At 35.6% G+C, this 16,014-nt stretch overlaps 1 protein-coding gene across 2 annotated transcripts in view; it reads left to right on the forward strand.

The window, feature by feature from the left end:
- LOC101887688 (protein numb) overlaps positions 1 to 16,014 on the forward strand; it is an 85,742-nt gene that overhangs the window by 28,386 nt on the left and 41,342 nt on the right. Inside the window, exon 2 of one of the 2 annotated variants that reach the window (XM_011295543.3) lies at positions 4,469 to 4,491. The gene's annotated coding sequence lies outside the window, so the exon portion shown is untranslated. Of the gene's footprint in view, positions 1 to 4,468; positions 4,492 to 11,214; positions 11,917 to 16,014 lie in introns of those variants that run through there. The other variant, XM_005186704.4, reaches the window with a different exon arrangement.

Here is a 16,014-nt window from a genome sequence, read left to right on the forward strand (position 1 = left end):
AAGTCCAGTCAAGTCCATTATCTAACTTAGAGAAAATAGCCAATTAAGTTCAGTCCATTTCCTTGAAAAAAATATGGAGTTAAGCCCACCCATTACTTCCATCCATGAAAATTGATTCTTAGAAAAAGAGATGTGGGGAGATAGTAGAAGTTCGGATAATTCTCCGTGAAAAATCAGCAGCATTAATCTTGGTCTCTCAGATGATCGCCATCTTTAGACCAGAGATAATTAGATTACTCTCTCGTAGATAATAACCACTCATAAACATCCTCTCGGAGATAGAGGGAAGTAAAGATTATTTTCTCTGAGATAATGACAGCACCATTCTTTTTAGGAAACTGACAAGTCTGACTGGGATAATTTGCTAGTCAGACCCATAATAATTGAGTTAATGACCAGCCATGAGCCATGAGCATCTCATCTCAGAGAAGATTTTCATGACTGGTTATTAACAGGGGTGCTCAAGAAGAAATATCTCTTTTCAGTCAAATTTATCTTTGCTTATTTAAATCAAGAACAAAACAGTGTTAAGTCATTATTTATACAAATATTTTTTATCCATTTGCTTTATAAATTATTTTGGCAAACATTCGTGTTTAAAAACAATTAAATAAAACAGTAAAATATAAAGAAAAACAGAATTTTAATTTTCTCTTTAATTATCTCTTTTTTCTGTTCATGTTCTAGAACACGGTTTAAAGCACCGCTGTTTTAGAGCCAAATTTAATGCTGCTGATTTCTTACGGAGAATACTCTTCTACTACTATATCCTCTCTTTTCTTTTACTCAAAGTCAATTTTTCATCTCCGAAATAATTGCCAGACAGATACTGATCCATTGTCGCTGTCGCCAGTCATAAACATTATTTCGAAGAAAAATTGATATTAGCATCATTCTCCCTGAAATAATTCCCGGTCGCGGTCATTTTCGTAGATAACAACCAGTCAAGTCCATTATCTATCTCTTAGATAATGGTTACTTAGGTTCATTATCTTTGAGATAAAAGGGAAATTAGAATCATATTCTCTGATATAAAGGGAAGTTAGCACCGCTCCCTTTTTATTAAAGACTGGCCTTGACAATTGTCTCGAAAATAATGACCAGTGTAGACTATTCTTTCTGATCTAAAGGGAAGTTAGGAGCATACTTCCCGAGATAATGACCAATGTCTTTGAGTTAATGATTAGTCATTGGAAGAATTTCTGAGATAAGACGACGTCAAAGTCTTAATCTCTGAGAAAAAAGGTAACTCAGAACCAATCTATTCCTCATTGGAGGAAGGAAACCGAAGAATAATTTTTCCTCTGAAAATATGTTATTATGGAAACCATATTTTCTCTTAGATAAAAAGAAGATTAAGTCATTGATAAAAAGAATATGGATCATATCGTTCTCTTCCGTTGTCTGAGATAGTGGACCAGTATATGAACCATTCCTTCGACATAAATTGAGGTTAGGTGTATAATTATAAATATGACGGCCAATAAATCTCAGGTATGAGCTAGTCAGGGACATTGTTTCTGAGATAAAGCGACACAAGGATAATATTTTCAGCTTTGAAGGGTAAGTTAGTACCAATCTATCTCTCGGAGAAAAAGGGATTGACGGATTCTGTCTTGTATGACAAGGGGAGGTAAGTGTCATTACATTCTCTCTGAAAAGAGAAGAAATGTGGACTACGTTCTCTCATAAAAGAGACCACCATCTGGACCATTCCTTCTGACATAAAGCGTATGTAGTAGTCCAATGTAATGAACAATATTTTTTAACAATTGGCTAGTCCGAGGAAATATTTCTGTGATAAAGGGATGTCAGGGCAATGTTTTCTGAGAAAAATAGGAAGCCAGTACCAATTTATGTCTCAGAGAGAAGGGGACGTACGGTTCATTTTTAGATTATATCCTATTATGTAAACTATATCTGAAACTATATGTAAAATATTTCAGAGAAGTCAAAGCCCATCTCAATAAGTTTAAAAGAAGTCTAGATTATTTTTTAAGATAATAATCTGATATGACAGAGAAAAGGGCGATCTCTATGTGAGATAAGGATTACTCTCGCTCCCTCTCTCGCTGAGATTAGAGGCCATCCTCTCACAATTTTTTCCAAACAAGTTATGTTAAGTTTTCCACCATTTCTGTTTAACATCTTGAGGAGCAAATGCCATCTTCAAACATCGTTCACGATAATCTGTTGTTATTTGTTTTTCCTTTTATTTCGCCTCATGTTTTTTAGTGGGTGTTAACTCCTTCATAGGACTTATTTTCCAGAAGTTTAAACGTCTTTCTTTTCTTCCTGCATCCTGGGAGGATTCCAATCAAGGGCATATTATCTCCAAGATCAAAGAAAATGGAGTCATGTGAGCACGTAAATTCCACTGCCTTATGGAGGAGTTTAACTCTATTCAGAGTAGTTTATTTGGTTATATTTTTACTGGTGGTTATATTAAGAATATTTGCTTCATGCCTTATTCCAGATCTGCACATAACTTTGCCACAGACATGAATCACTGTTTTTTAGCATGTTATGCCGTTTTTAAATGTTTAGCAGTTATGCATGACTGACCATTCATGACGATAGTCCCCCCCTGCAAACGTTAAAGTATCACTCCAGCACGACTAGAGAGTTAATAGAATTTTTGCTAATAATTTCAATTTAATTTAATAAAAGTTAATCTTTGATGTAATTACCATGATTCGCCCTGTGATTAAGGTGGTCTATAACTGAACCTTACATCAGTGAAAATGATTCTCATATCATATAATATCTAAAATAATAACCTTTTGTGTGGTAACATTCCTACTAGACTTATAGATAGATAGGTAGATAGACTGGCCCTAACCACAAAAGTTGATTATCCTGCCTCTTTCTTTCTGTAACAATCCTGACAGAAGTTTTATTACTCGGAAATTGCGAAATAATGGTCTTTGCCAGGTCTGATTTAGACATAATTGCTCTGGTAGATGTTTATATCAGTGGACCTCCTTGGTATTTTATATTAATTTTTTTTTTTGGCAAATAGTCCTTACTACTCTTCATCCCAGCATCCAAGATAACGACCCTGGATGCATGTTATTATAAGAGAATATTTATTCTACACTTAATTATTACCCCACTTCCCTCTAAAATAAAATCTAAATCCCTGACATTATGAATCACAAGTGGAAAGTAAAGCAAATATTTTTTTAAGTTATGCTACGCTTACGATTTTCATGGCGTTTTGAGTTGTCACACCATCTACACATTCTGAATGAATGGATTGGATGCACTCTCTGGTGGCTTGTCATTAAAAAGTAGCAGACAATTAAAGCCTAATTCGTTGATGATGAGAACATTGGAAATTGCATGGCACAATGCCCGCAGTTTATCTGCATCCTTTAGATATGGCACAAATCCACTTTATAACTTCGCAAGAGAGTCCACACTTGAAGAGAGCTAGAAAATTAACTAACAAATGATGCAACCAAAAAAATTAGAAAAACAATTAAAATTTGTGTTATTGTTAATTTGCTACAAATCGCCTCAATTGTCATAGAGAAAAAAACCACGGGTGTTCGCTCGTTCACCTATCAACAACAACAGCTTGTGACACAATAAGGGGTATCACGATGAGAATATCTGCCAAGCATGCATAGCTGCTTAAGCGGATGATAAGGGCTGTATGGTGGCGGTATTTAGTAAGCTATTTAAAAAAATATCAAAAGGGGGTGGGCTAAAGGATCTACATGCATGGCGTGCAATGAAAGCGGGAGAGGTGGTGTGATGATGTCACATGCTTTATGTGTTGTTTATGTTTTATCCTTTTTTATATTCCCATTAATTCTCATAACACTTTTTTAATGGAAATTAAAAACAAATATTTGTCTTAGGAATCCGGGGGTGTCAGATCCAAAGAGCAATACGAATTTTCAATAGGTCTTCTTTTTTTGAATTGTCATGTTGTTTCCCATTGTCAGGAGAACTCACCCACTTGACAAAATTTGCTAATGAGATTTTAATTAAAAATACTTCATTTATTAAGCCCTTCGGTTTTTTTTGTTGAAAGAAGTGTCTCTATAAAACAAACTCTCACTTCTAATTTCGGTCAAGGCTAATATGAATTTACCAACGATTTCTTCTTGTTGTTATTTGTAACCAACCAACATTTGACAAACAATTTTCATTTGAATTTTCTTTGTTTACCTCGCCTAATGACCATAGGAATTTATGCAGTTTCTGCCTGGGTTCGCTAGAGATGTTGCAAATGCATGCCTGGGAGTCATCAACTACCATTTTGACACAGTGCGGCATTAGTTATTGATATTTTCCCACCCTTCTCTTAACAAGAGATGTTTAAGAGAGTTATGAATATTGTTTTCTCTTTACAGTTTTTTATTAAGACAATGAGAATTGAGAGAACAGTAAAGGCTTGAATAGAGTTGCCATAACTTGGAATTTTATACTGATATGTGTCTTTTTCTTTTTGCAGGGAAAATTTAATAAATATTCAAGGTAAGTTATTAAAAAAAAAAACAATATTAGACAACTTTTTAAGAAACAAGTGTTTTATATCAAGCGGCAAAATAATTTTCAGCTATATACTATTTTAAGAATTAATTAAAAAAAACTATTTACATTGATACAAAAAAAGAATAAAAACATATGTAAATAAATCAATAAGGAAAATTTTATTCTAATAACTTTTAAAATATTTAATAGATTTAACCAATAAATTCTAAGCAAAGTTTTGTTTATAAAACACTGTTAATCGACTCATTTCAATTTTAAGTTATGGATATAAGTTGTCATATTTTCTAAGTATTGTCCACAAAGTAAATCCATTTTGGACAAATTTTACCTTTCTTGTAGTAATTTCGGTAAAATCTACTTAACGTCTCTTTTTCAGTAAAAAAAAATTTTCAACACCTCCCAAACTAGGCCACCTATGTTGACATTTTTTTTTGACAAATAAAGTAATTTTTAGTCAAGGTTTATGTTTTTAGTAAAATATACGATATTAAAATATTAGATCAGTTAAAAAGCAAGTTAAAAAGTATCAGTTGGTTAACCCGACAAATGTATACCCTCAGCAGATGTTCGATTATTTAAATATATTTTGACTTCTGTTATGATTATTCAAATGGCTGACCCTTTAGCGAATATGTTCCGAAGGAATGGGCCAATATTATCAATTTCGTATCGGACCTAAATAAATTTGATATAAAAAATGTGACGTCTCAGGTTTGAACTACATCGACTACTTCCTTCATTTTATTTAAGAAATGTGATAATTTTCAGAGAAACAGATAAAAGTATTGGAAATTGTTCCCCTTTGTGAGTGAGGTACCAGAAGGGATTCGCAGACAACAACAACTTTACAACAAATCTTGTGTTAGCAAAAGTGTTGGTATGTGTGAAATTTGAAGAGATTTTTTTGTTTTGTATTTCAAAATCTTGAACCCTATGTGGGGGAGGTACCAGAAGAAATGATCCGATCTCTACCATCTTTATAACATATCTTGTGTTGACAGAAATATTGATATGTACCAAGTCTGAATGAAATCGGAAGCTAAATTAAAGCTTTTTATGAGCTTCATGAATATTCAAAATTTTGACCCTTTGTGGGGGAGGTATCAAAAGGAGTGGACCTATATATTCCATCTTCACAGCAGATCTTGTGTTAGTAGAAATAGTGGGATGTGCGAAATATAAACCGGTTGCTACTATGTCAACCGTTTTAAGAAGGTCCTCCGAAGAAGCTGGTAGGAGATGACACTTGGGAGATACATGCAATGTATTGGCCAGCTAATGTGTCGTAGTAGACATATCAGAACTGACCAATGATCAGACATTTGACCTCAAAAATGGGATATTATTGGTTCTGACTATGCAGAAGATGTAGAGTTGTAGATTGATCACCTACTATGCTATAGGCGATGAATAGGAACTCTAACATTCTTCTCAGACCTGGATCCAATTATTACTTTATTTTACTCTCCTGAAAATTTGCAGTTTTATACTTTAAGCTTTTGAAACTTTAAATATATACCGGCTTTTCTGGGAGCCCTTGGAGAAAGAAAGATAGGACCTCTGTAAAGTTTAAAACGTATTGCATACGAAGCATTACATTCCGATATTTTAACTTTCAGTTCTATTTTTCGAAAGCTGAAGAGTGAAGCAAAGAGTATTATGTCATATTAAATCTCCCTTCCCGTCGAGGAACTGATATCAATGTTTACGAAAGATAATTTGAAAAATATAATTAGAAGATTAAGTCGTTTCGGACGGAATCGGCATAGTACACCTGAACAAGTTCGGAGTCGAGTGCATTACCAAAGTCGGCAAACCACCGCTTGTCATCCTCATCGTTCCTGAAATGTGGAACTTTTTTATTTTCCAGGCTTCGGGAACGATGAGCCTTGGCCTCGGGTCGTCCACTGAAGCTAGATATGGATGCCAGTAATGATAGAGTTTGGTATCACTTTTGAATATTAAATACTTTTCAGACATTGTTTATTCACCATTGTAATTTGCCTATTGGTTCGGGCCATAGAATTGTGTCAGCCGCACTGTTCCCGGTCGTCAAATATACTACCTTTCGAACAAGTTTGAAACATTGTATTATCTGTTTTATGGGTGGAAACGTGCGTGGAACTTTTAGGGAAACTATGCCAAAATATTCCAAGGTGAACTTTGGAACTACTTCCTTCTTCCTTATCATTATGGAATTTCACCTTCGAGCCTGCATAGAGAGATCTTTCCCAATTCGTACAAAGTCGGGTTCAATTGTTGAGAACATACCAAATTAACAAACAAAAGTGTCGATGACAAACAATGCCGGATAAAGAATGAAATCTTTATCTTGGCACAGTTTACAGGTGTACCCTGTGGTCACTTTAATTTAAATTTGAATACAAATATTGATTAAATGGCTAAGACCTGACTATTCTATAAATAAGCATGTATTTTTTCAGCGTCTACTTTGCGTTAACAAAATAGTGTCATAAACCTTTATTTTTTTTGTAATTTCTCTTTATATCCGGGTACATGAAGTACCTAAATAACGCTTGCAATGTTGGCCTGTAATCTCAACACTTTTCCAACCCTAAGATTTAAGGGCTCAAGACAACTTTTTCTAATCAAATTTTAAGCTTCTCCTCGTATCATAATTTTTACATATTAAATTTCTTCAAAAAAGTATATATGCTTGTAAGCATACCTTCCCATCCCAAAACAAACCCACCATTCTCTTCAACACTCTCTTAAAAAATGCTCATCTAACAATTGAGTGTCATTGCCAACTCTTAGTTGGAAACACCACTTAAACAATTCTTATCGTACGCTAATATCTTATCTTCCGAAAATAAAAACATATGACATTTGTTTTTATTGGTATAACAAAAAAGATTTACTATTGCGCTAGTAATTAAAGAAAATAAGAAAAGAATAAGATGTAGAAACGCTGGAACATTTGACACGCAGATGTTGACATGTATTTTTACCTGCAAGATGCAAAAAATCAAATACACTCACACAGATACGCAGCGCATACCTGTAGAGGAAAAATTATCTGGGCAATCACAGGGAGAGAATACAAATAAACGGCTTAAATGAGACAGCAGCCATGTGTGAGCTCTTTGGGATGAAAACGGAGTTTGAAATTGAAAAATGTACCTACCAAAAAGTATGTGCATCAAAATTAGGAGAAACATACAATTTAGGAGAAACATACAATTTGTTTGAAATCTAACTTGCAATTAGTTTATTAAATATGTAGTTTTGCCTCTTGGAAATGTATCCATGTACGTTCCTCTCTCTCCGCTATTTAAAGAGATAGATCCACACGTTTCTATTTGACCATTGTTGAACAGAGATGGGAAACTTTAATTGTACCTTTTTTTCCTGCCGGCAAAGGTACTAATGTAATACCCCACTTATAAATCAGGAACGGAAATGGATATATTGAGATTGCTATAAAAAAATAAACAATTTTAATAGTACTTTCCTACTCTAGATGTTTGTTAAATCTTTATAAACAGCTTACGTCAAGTTAAAGGGTATCCGTCGGTATTGCCGACATATTGATGCCCTCAGCCTTTATATGTGTATTTAAATATATTTCGACATGTTTTATTATTATTCAAAATTTTGGCCCTCTATAGGAGAGCTACCGATGGAGTAGATCAATATTGGTCATTTCGTTTATGACCTTAGTCTGATAAAATCATTGGAGGTGGCAGCTTTGGATAATGTATACAGGGTGAGATAAAAAAACTGCAACAAAGTCAAACGCCATAATTTTTACATTTTATTGAATGAAAGCAAAAAATGTCGGAAATAGCATCAAATTTTATAATAATTTTAGATTTCTTCGAATTGGTCACCTTTGGCACGAATTATGGCCTTCAAACGGCCAATGAAACCGTCACACGCTACCCGAATGTTGCTCTGTGGTATTTTGGCCCATTCCCGGCGAAGTGCCTGCTTGAGGTGATCGACACATTGGTATTTTTTAGTGCCAACCTTGCTTTCCAAAATACTCCAGAAACACTATTTCAACGGAGTGGTATCCGGAAATTTTGGTGGGCATTGTGCGCTGGAAATGAAGAGAGAAACCTCATTTTGTAACCATTCTTGGGTGGCGCGTGCTGAGTGCGATGGTGCTTAGTCCTGTTGGAATGTACAAGGTCTGCGACCAAAATGTTTGCATGCCAAAGGCTTTAATACACCCTCCAGAATATTTTCGCGACAATATTCGGTATTTATTCTGATGCCACGGTCGATTCGAACGAGCAGAGAGCGACCATCGGCTGTTATGGCGGCCCACACCATCACCATGGCCGGCGCTTGATTTCTGGTGGCCAACCGAAGGTGCACATTTCCAGCTGACCTCTTTGGCAAGTAAACACGATCATTTTGTTTGTTTACAAATTGCTGAACAGGGAATGTTTTCTCATCGGAGAAAACCAAATTCGGCAGTTCACCACTTTCGGCCAAGCGAAACATCTCTATAGCTCTTTTGAGTCTATTTTCTTTCTATTGCGGTGTAAGTTGGTCTTTGACTTTTTGGAATTTAAATGGCTTTACCCCGAGTTCATTCTTCAATAAAATCTGATGCATTTTATAAGCGATTTAGATATTCCAAATGTTGACCCTTTGTGGACATGGTATTCAAAAGAGTGGTTCGATATATCCCAACTTCACATCTCATCTTGTTTTCGTAGAAATATTGGGATGTGCGAAGTTTGAAAATAATCGGATGCATATTTCGCATTTTGTTATTCAATATGTTGACCCTTTGTGGGGAGGAGTGGTCCGCTATACTCTATCTTCACACTCGATTTTGCAATGGTAAAAATATTGGTATGTGTGAAATTTGAAGAGAATCTAAAGGCATGTTTCACATTTCATGAGCGTTTTAAATATTCCAAATTTGGATCCTTTGTGAGGAAGGTACTAGAAGTAGTAGTCCGATCTTGTTCATTCTCGCACCCAATCTTGCGGTAGTGCTAATATCACTATTTGCAAAGTTTGCACAAAATTAGATTATTCGTTCTCTTCCTTTGCGGTAAATTATTTTCTATGAGAATTTTGACCTTTTGTGGGGGAAATACCAGAAGGAGTGGGCCGATATAGCCCATCGCGGATCTTGATCCAAGTTTGACAAAAATATTACGATGTAACAAGTTTGGACCAGATCGGATAGTCTCTCTTCGAGAGTTATCGTGCGCACCAACCAGTCAGAGAGACAAATGAACCATCGTCGCTAAATCGACTCCAAAAGTCCTGAAACGCATTTGGTCCAAAGAGACCTAGGGTCTAAAGCCGTTATTTCGACTAGGCACGTTTTGGCCGTACCAAATGATATATACCCTCTCTAGCCATATGGCTGAGGGTATAATAAAAACGCCAAATAAAGAACGAGGTATGTTTTGCGATTTGAAGAGTTTTAGCAGGATCGTAAATATTCAATGTCAACGCAGCTAGAACCCATTATAAACTACAAAAAACAAATTTTTAGACAAATACGTGAGAAAATGTGGCAAAAATCATAAAAATACAGAATTTTGGGAGGTACGCTTATATGGGGGCTATACAAAAATGTGGACCTATACACACAATGTTTTGCACCGAAGCTAGAACCCATTATCAACTACAAATACCAATTTTTAGACAAATCGGTGGAAAAATGTTGCAAAAATCATCAAAATACAGAATGTCGGGAGGTAACGTTATAAGGCGGCTATACCATAACGTGAACCTATATATCTCATTTTCAATACCAACCATCCTAGACACAATACAAATTGTTCGGTCAAATTTTGACTCAAAGAATGTGGGCTGTATCGATGTTTCAACAGACAGACAGACGGACATCATTAAATCGACTTAAATTTTAATGCCGATCATGATATACTTTATGGGTCATATGTATACTTTATGGGTCTACGGCCTTCTTTTCAAGGTGGAGGGTATAAAAAAGTGTTAGCGTTTTGTTTTTTTTTTTTAATACAATCTCAGAATTACTTTATTAAGAGCAAAACATATGCAGACTAATTGCATTTTATTGCCACCAAAATAACTGGCAGAAATGCACATTAACTTGAAGTGCACCTTTACTTTACTCCCAAATATGTGAATATTTTAGTGGCAGTTAAATTAAAACTCTCATAGCTTTCTAAAGAAGATTATTATTCGTTACAAAGCGTTGTTGGTACAAAATGTACTTTTAGGTACATTCAGATTTCCCATCCCTGTTGGTTAGTTACTTAGCTAGCAAGCATTCTAGTTATTTCGATATCTTTGTTTAACGGAGAGCCTCTCCAATGTTGGTGCTCTTGCTCTCTTTGGATATTGTTGTCAGGCACAAACAAAACCCTGTTAACTAAGAGCACGTGCACAATAGGTAGAAGAGAGGAGAGTGTGAGAGAATGAGTGCAAAGGTAGTTTCATGGGTATTGGTGAATTATCTTTTATCTTAAGCCTCTGTGTGTGAGTGTTTCGTGTGGCGAGTATCTGTGTGAGTATCTAAATATCATCGATATTATTGCCGTTGTTATTATCGTCATTGGTTGGTCGTCGTAGTCGTCGCAGCCTTTGTTGTTGTTGCTTTTCCTTTAAACCTCAACCAACAGCTAACAGCTGCTCGCTCGCTCGCTGGCTGGTTTGCGTGTATGCGTCGAATTTTGTGCTGCCACTGCATGTTTAATGTAAACCAGGCAGCCAGCCCCGGTCTGGTTAGGCTAACGTCTGTTGCCGCAGCCAGTACAGTAGAGTTATTTCAGCCGCTGAAACGTACGGAACGTAGAGCTCGTCTAAGCCGAGAGGGTTTTCAACTCGCAAACCAAAGCACCCGTCGTAAACGCTTTAGTTAGGGTATCGCGCGTCCGTCTTGTTTCTTCATCACTGTTCGCTTTTGTGTTTGTTATTCGCGCTTCGTAAACTTAATTCACAATAAAAGAACAAATTAGGTTGTAGTTGTCGGTTTAAACAGCGATTTGAGAGTAGAACAAAAACGTAAAAGCTAAGCCGAAAGCAGAAAAAAAAACAACGCGTAAACCGAATTTAAAATCAATAGAAAAATTGGATAAAACTTAAATTGAAAAAAAAAAAAAAAAAAAAGAAATAGAATTAAATAAAAGCGAAACGGTTACGGTTTAAAGTGTAAAACTCTAGACCTGTGTTTGGGGATTAGTTCATCAATAAAAATAACACACACACACCTAATTAGCAATAAAAACAACAACAATACAAGTGGAGTGAAGAAAATAATTTATTGAAAAAAAAAACTGATTTTTAAAGGAGGAAAGAAATAGTCAAAACAAATTACAAAACTTGGATTACAGAGCGAGAAGCAAATCGAATCGGAAAACCCATTATAACTCCACGGATTCAATAATCTCCCCATAACCTCCCCGGATATTTTGGATATTTATGGTAAATTAAATACTAAAATAACAACAAAAACAACATCAACACAAAACCCGGAGCTAAAAACGAATGAATGATCGAAGAAATTCCATTGGAATTTTTGCAAATAAATATTTAAAATCATTAGCCATTAGGGCCCAAATCGTAATGGAGTTTTTAATTTGAATCTTTTCATTTCAGTTTCATTTGTAGTTATTTTAAACGTCAACAACTCTCATTTCTACAACAAAAACTAATAATAGATCATTTGGCCTGCAGTCAAATTGTAGCTAAAACCAATAACAACACCAACAACATCATCAATAATGACTTTTTATTACTACTTCGTTAGTGGCCACCTCTCGCTCTCTCTCACTGACTTTTTCTCTCTGTCTTGTGGCGATGCTAAATAAAGTCGGGCTTAAAAATATTTCTGTTCACCAAGAAAAGAAAAAAAAACGAAGTTGGAAAAAAAAGAAAACAAGTTTTCGAATTCATTGGAATTTCCTTAGACCCAGCCGCTGCAGAGCAAGCGCAACAAACGCTGGACAGTTCGAAGTAGATACAAATACAAACGAGGGCTGGCAGATGCAGGTGGTGTCGGAGAACTTGTGGGAGAAAAGGAGGGTATTATCGGAAATCAAAGAGGCCCGAAAGAATTTTAATCTTTTTCTTTAAAGTGAAGTCAGCCGGGTTCTCCATCAGTGATATAATTAGTATCTTCGAGAACAGAACGATAAGGCCATTTATCTCTCCACAATTTCGATCAGCAATACTACCTTGGAGATAACAGGACACATTTCTCTGAAATTTGGGCAGTAAGAATTAAGGTCATTATGTTCGAGAAAAGGACGATCAGCTCATTTATCTCTCCATAACCTCGATCAGCAATACCACCTCGAAGATAACAGGACACATTTCTCTGAAATTTGGGCAATAAGAATTAAGGTCATTATCTTCGAGAACAGGACGATAAGGCCATTTATCTCTCCACAACCTCGATCAGCAATACCACCTCGAAGATAACAAGACACATTTCAGGGCAGTTTAGTCCATCACTTCAGAAAGAAGGGCAAGGACTGGATCTTATATACCTTGACAGCACCATTATTTCTTAGATAACTTATATGCAGTAGTATTACATATGGTAGAGGTATGGGAAGGATGGTAAGGGGGCTATACTGTCACCCAGGAACATTTTCTTGGAGGTTATGGGAAGTAAAAATCAGGGCTAATGCAGACTAAAACCTATGCGATTTATCAGTCAGTCAGTCAGTGGTCAAGTCAGAACAACTTTCTCCAGATAGCGCCAGTTAGGATCATTTTCTCTGAGATAAAGGTAAGTTGGAAACAATACCTATGACACGACTGCTTATCAGGACATCATCGCTAATAGAAGTATGGTAGATGGAGATGTTAATCTGTAAAATAAATGCCTATCATTGAGAAAATAAGCAGCCAGGACCATTATTTATGAGATCAAAGGCAGTTGAGACCATTATCTCGGATATTTGGTTCACTTAGGATGATTATCTCTCACATTGTTATGAGTAAGAAGTTTTACCTCCGAAATAAGGGCTAGTCAGGGTCATCAAGGCCCGTCTCAACTGATATTTGGGTCTGTATGTACCATTATATCTCAGCTATAGGTCAATTCGGATCATTATCCCGTACACCATCATCTTTGAGATCAGGGCCACAATAAGGGTCAGTTATGTCCATTACCTCTATCATGAGGCCTAGGCGAGATCATTTACTTTAAGATAAGGATAATCCAATGCCAATGCCGTTGAGATTAGGCTTGAATAGGACTCTTATCGGGCAAGTCCCATTTCTGCATTATTCCTAAAATTTGAAACAGTCGTGACCATTAGCCGTGAGATCTGAGACAGTTGGGACCAGAGTCACATCCATCACATCAGAAAAACGCGCCCGACTGAAAATGTTGAGTATTAGGAGTAGGCTATGACCAGCTACGAATCGTTTCTGAGATAATAGCAGAGTATCTAACTCAGAGGTCTATCCAGGATTTTTTGTTAGGCCCGGAGAAAAATCGACTTTGATGATTTTCTAACAATCGTCTTCTGACATTGAAAAGCCAAAGTCTGGTTTTAAATGTGATAATCATTTTAAAATCGACTTTTGAACGACTTTTCACCAGCTCCCTCCAGATTTATATCTTCCGAAAATTACCATTTAGGACTTGATAAAATCTAATAATGGAATGTATTATTAAAATCTAAAAGACGATTTCGACTTTTGATGCAGAAATGCTCATTAAAGCATCCACCATTTCTGAAGATATTCCGATTTTATTTTACATATCATAGAGTCTGCTTGGCTTATATGCCTGAAGCCCAGGAAATAGTTTATTTTGAAACTCCCCAAATTGCACTTACCGAATTTTACTTTTCTCAATTTCCCAACCCTCGTCTGTCTTTGTTTAACTCTTTTTTCTACCTAACAGCGATATCTTCAAGCCACATCACCTTTTGTGTAGATACCCTCTTTTAATCGCCGAGAAATGAAAATGCATTTAAATACTGAAAACTGAGATGAATCTATTTTTTCTGTGTGTTTGCTTTGCTTTCATTTGAATGGAATTCCGATACTGAGAAAAGAAAATAAAAACACAGTAGTGGGGAAGTTAAAGCCCTCTCTCGCCACCTCTCGGCTGTAAACGAAAGACAACTGAAAATGAAAGCTATTTTTAAGTTTTCTTTTTTGTTTTCTTAATCCATAACAAGAAGAAAGAAAAAGAATGGATGGCTGATTGGTTGCTTACCTTCTACTTGGTGTTGTTCTTTTCTTTACTTTTTTGGGTCACTCACTTCGGTCACCTTGTGGCTGAAACAAAAGCTTAGGCCTTTTTTGGTAGGTTTAACCCACTCTGGATAACTCTCGAGCTTGTTTGGCCATTAATGTATTTAGTTTAATTAAATGCACAAAAGTTAAGGTATTCATGTCAATACAAGCCATTTATGTATGCCGCCATTCATTCTGCCACATTCACACATTGATTTTTTGTTTTCCTCGAATTTGCATTTTTTAGTTTTATCGCAAAAAAATTCACAATAAAAAAATGGTGAATAATATATCCATATGGAGGGAGAAGTTCGCAAAGCTCTAGTTGTTTTGTTTATAAACAATGGAGAATGGGGTATTTACCTGTGACAAATGGTTTGAATGTGGTCGAAGGACCAAATGTTTTTCAAAAAATAATATTGCCAGTGTCCAAATCAAGCAGATTTTACTTTCAAGTAATTTATATACCTATAACTATTTTACTTTGTGATGTAAGGCCGTTTTTAACAACTTCTTTTAGGTTCATGGGATGTGGTGTCGAAGGACCAAATTTTCGATTTTATGAAAATGTAATGTATTAATAGTCTCTCTTAAGGCTTATGACATGTGGAGGAAGAACAAAAATTTTGATTTTTTTAGAATTTGATGATATTTAATAGCTTGGTTCAGGCTAATGACATAAGGTCGAAGGACCAAATTTTCAGTTTTATTGAAATAAAGTAAAGTCATTTTTAAAGCTTGTCCCTGATATTATAAGTTTGTTTTTAGGCTAATAACATAAGGTCGAAGGACCAAATTTTCGAATCATAGTATGGAGGGTATATTAAATTTGTCATACCGTTTGTAACACCTCGAAATATACATTTTAGACTCCACAAAGTATATTCTTGATAAGCATAAAATTCTATGTCGATTTAACGATGACCGCCCGTCTGCCTAACCGTCGTTGGAAGTCACTCTAGTCTCCGAACGAATTGAAGTAGGTTGATAAAATTTTACTCAAATGTATATTATGTCTGCAGGACTTTTGATATTGAAAATGGGCCATGTAGGTCCACGTTTTGGTATATCCCCCATATAACGGTATCTCCCTATATTCGGTATTTTGGTGATTTAAACGACATTATTCACCGAAAATGTTTCAAATTTGGTATTTGAAGTTGGTAATGGATACTACAGCCTATGACAGAAAATTGGATTTGCAGGTCCAGATCTTTGTATAGCCCCCATATAACGATACCTCCCTATTTTCGATATTTTGATGATTTTAGCAACATTATTCACCGGAATTATTTCAAATTTGTTATTTGAAGTTCGTAA

Source organism: Musca domestica, unplaced genomic scaffold (assembly GCF_030504385.1).
Source record: "Musca domestica strain aabys unplaced genomic scaffold, Musca_domestica.polishedcontigs.V.1.1 209, whole genome shotgun sequence".
NCBI lineage: Eukaryota > Metazoa > Arthropoda > Insecta > Diptera > Muscidae > Musca > Musca domestica.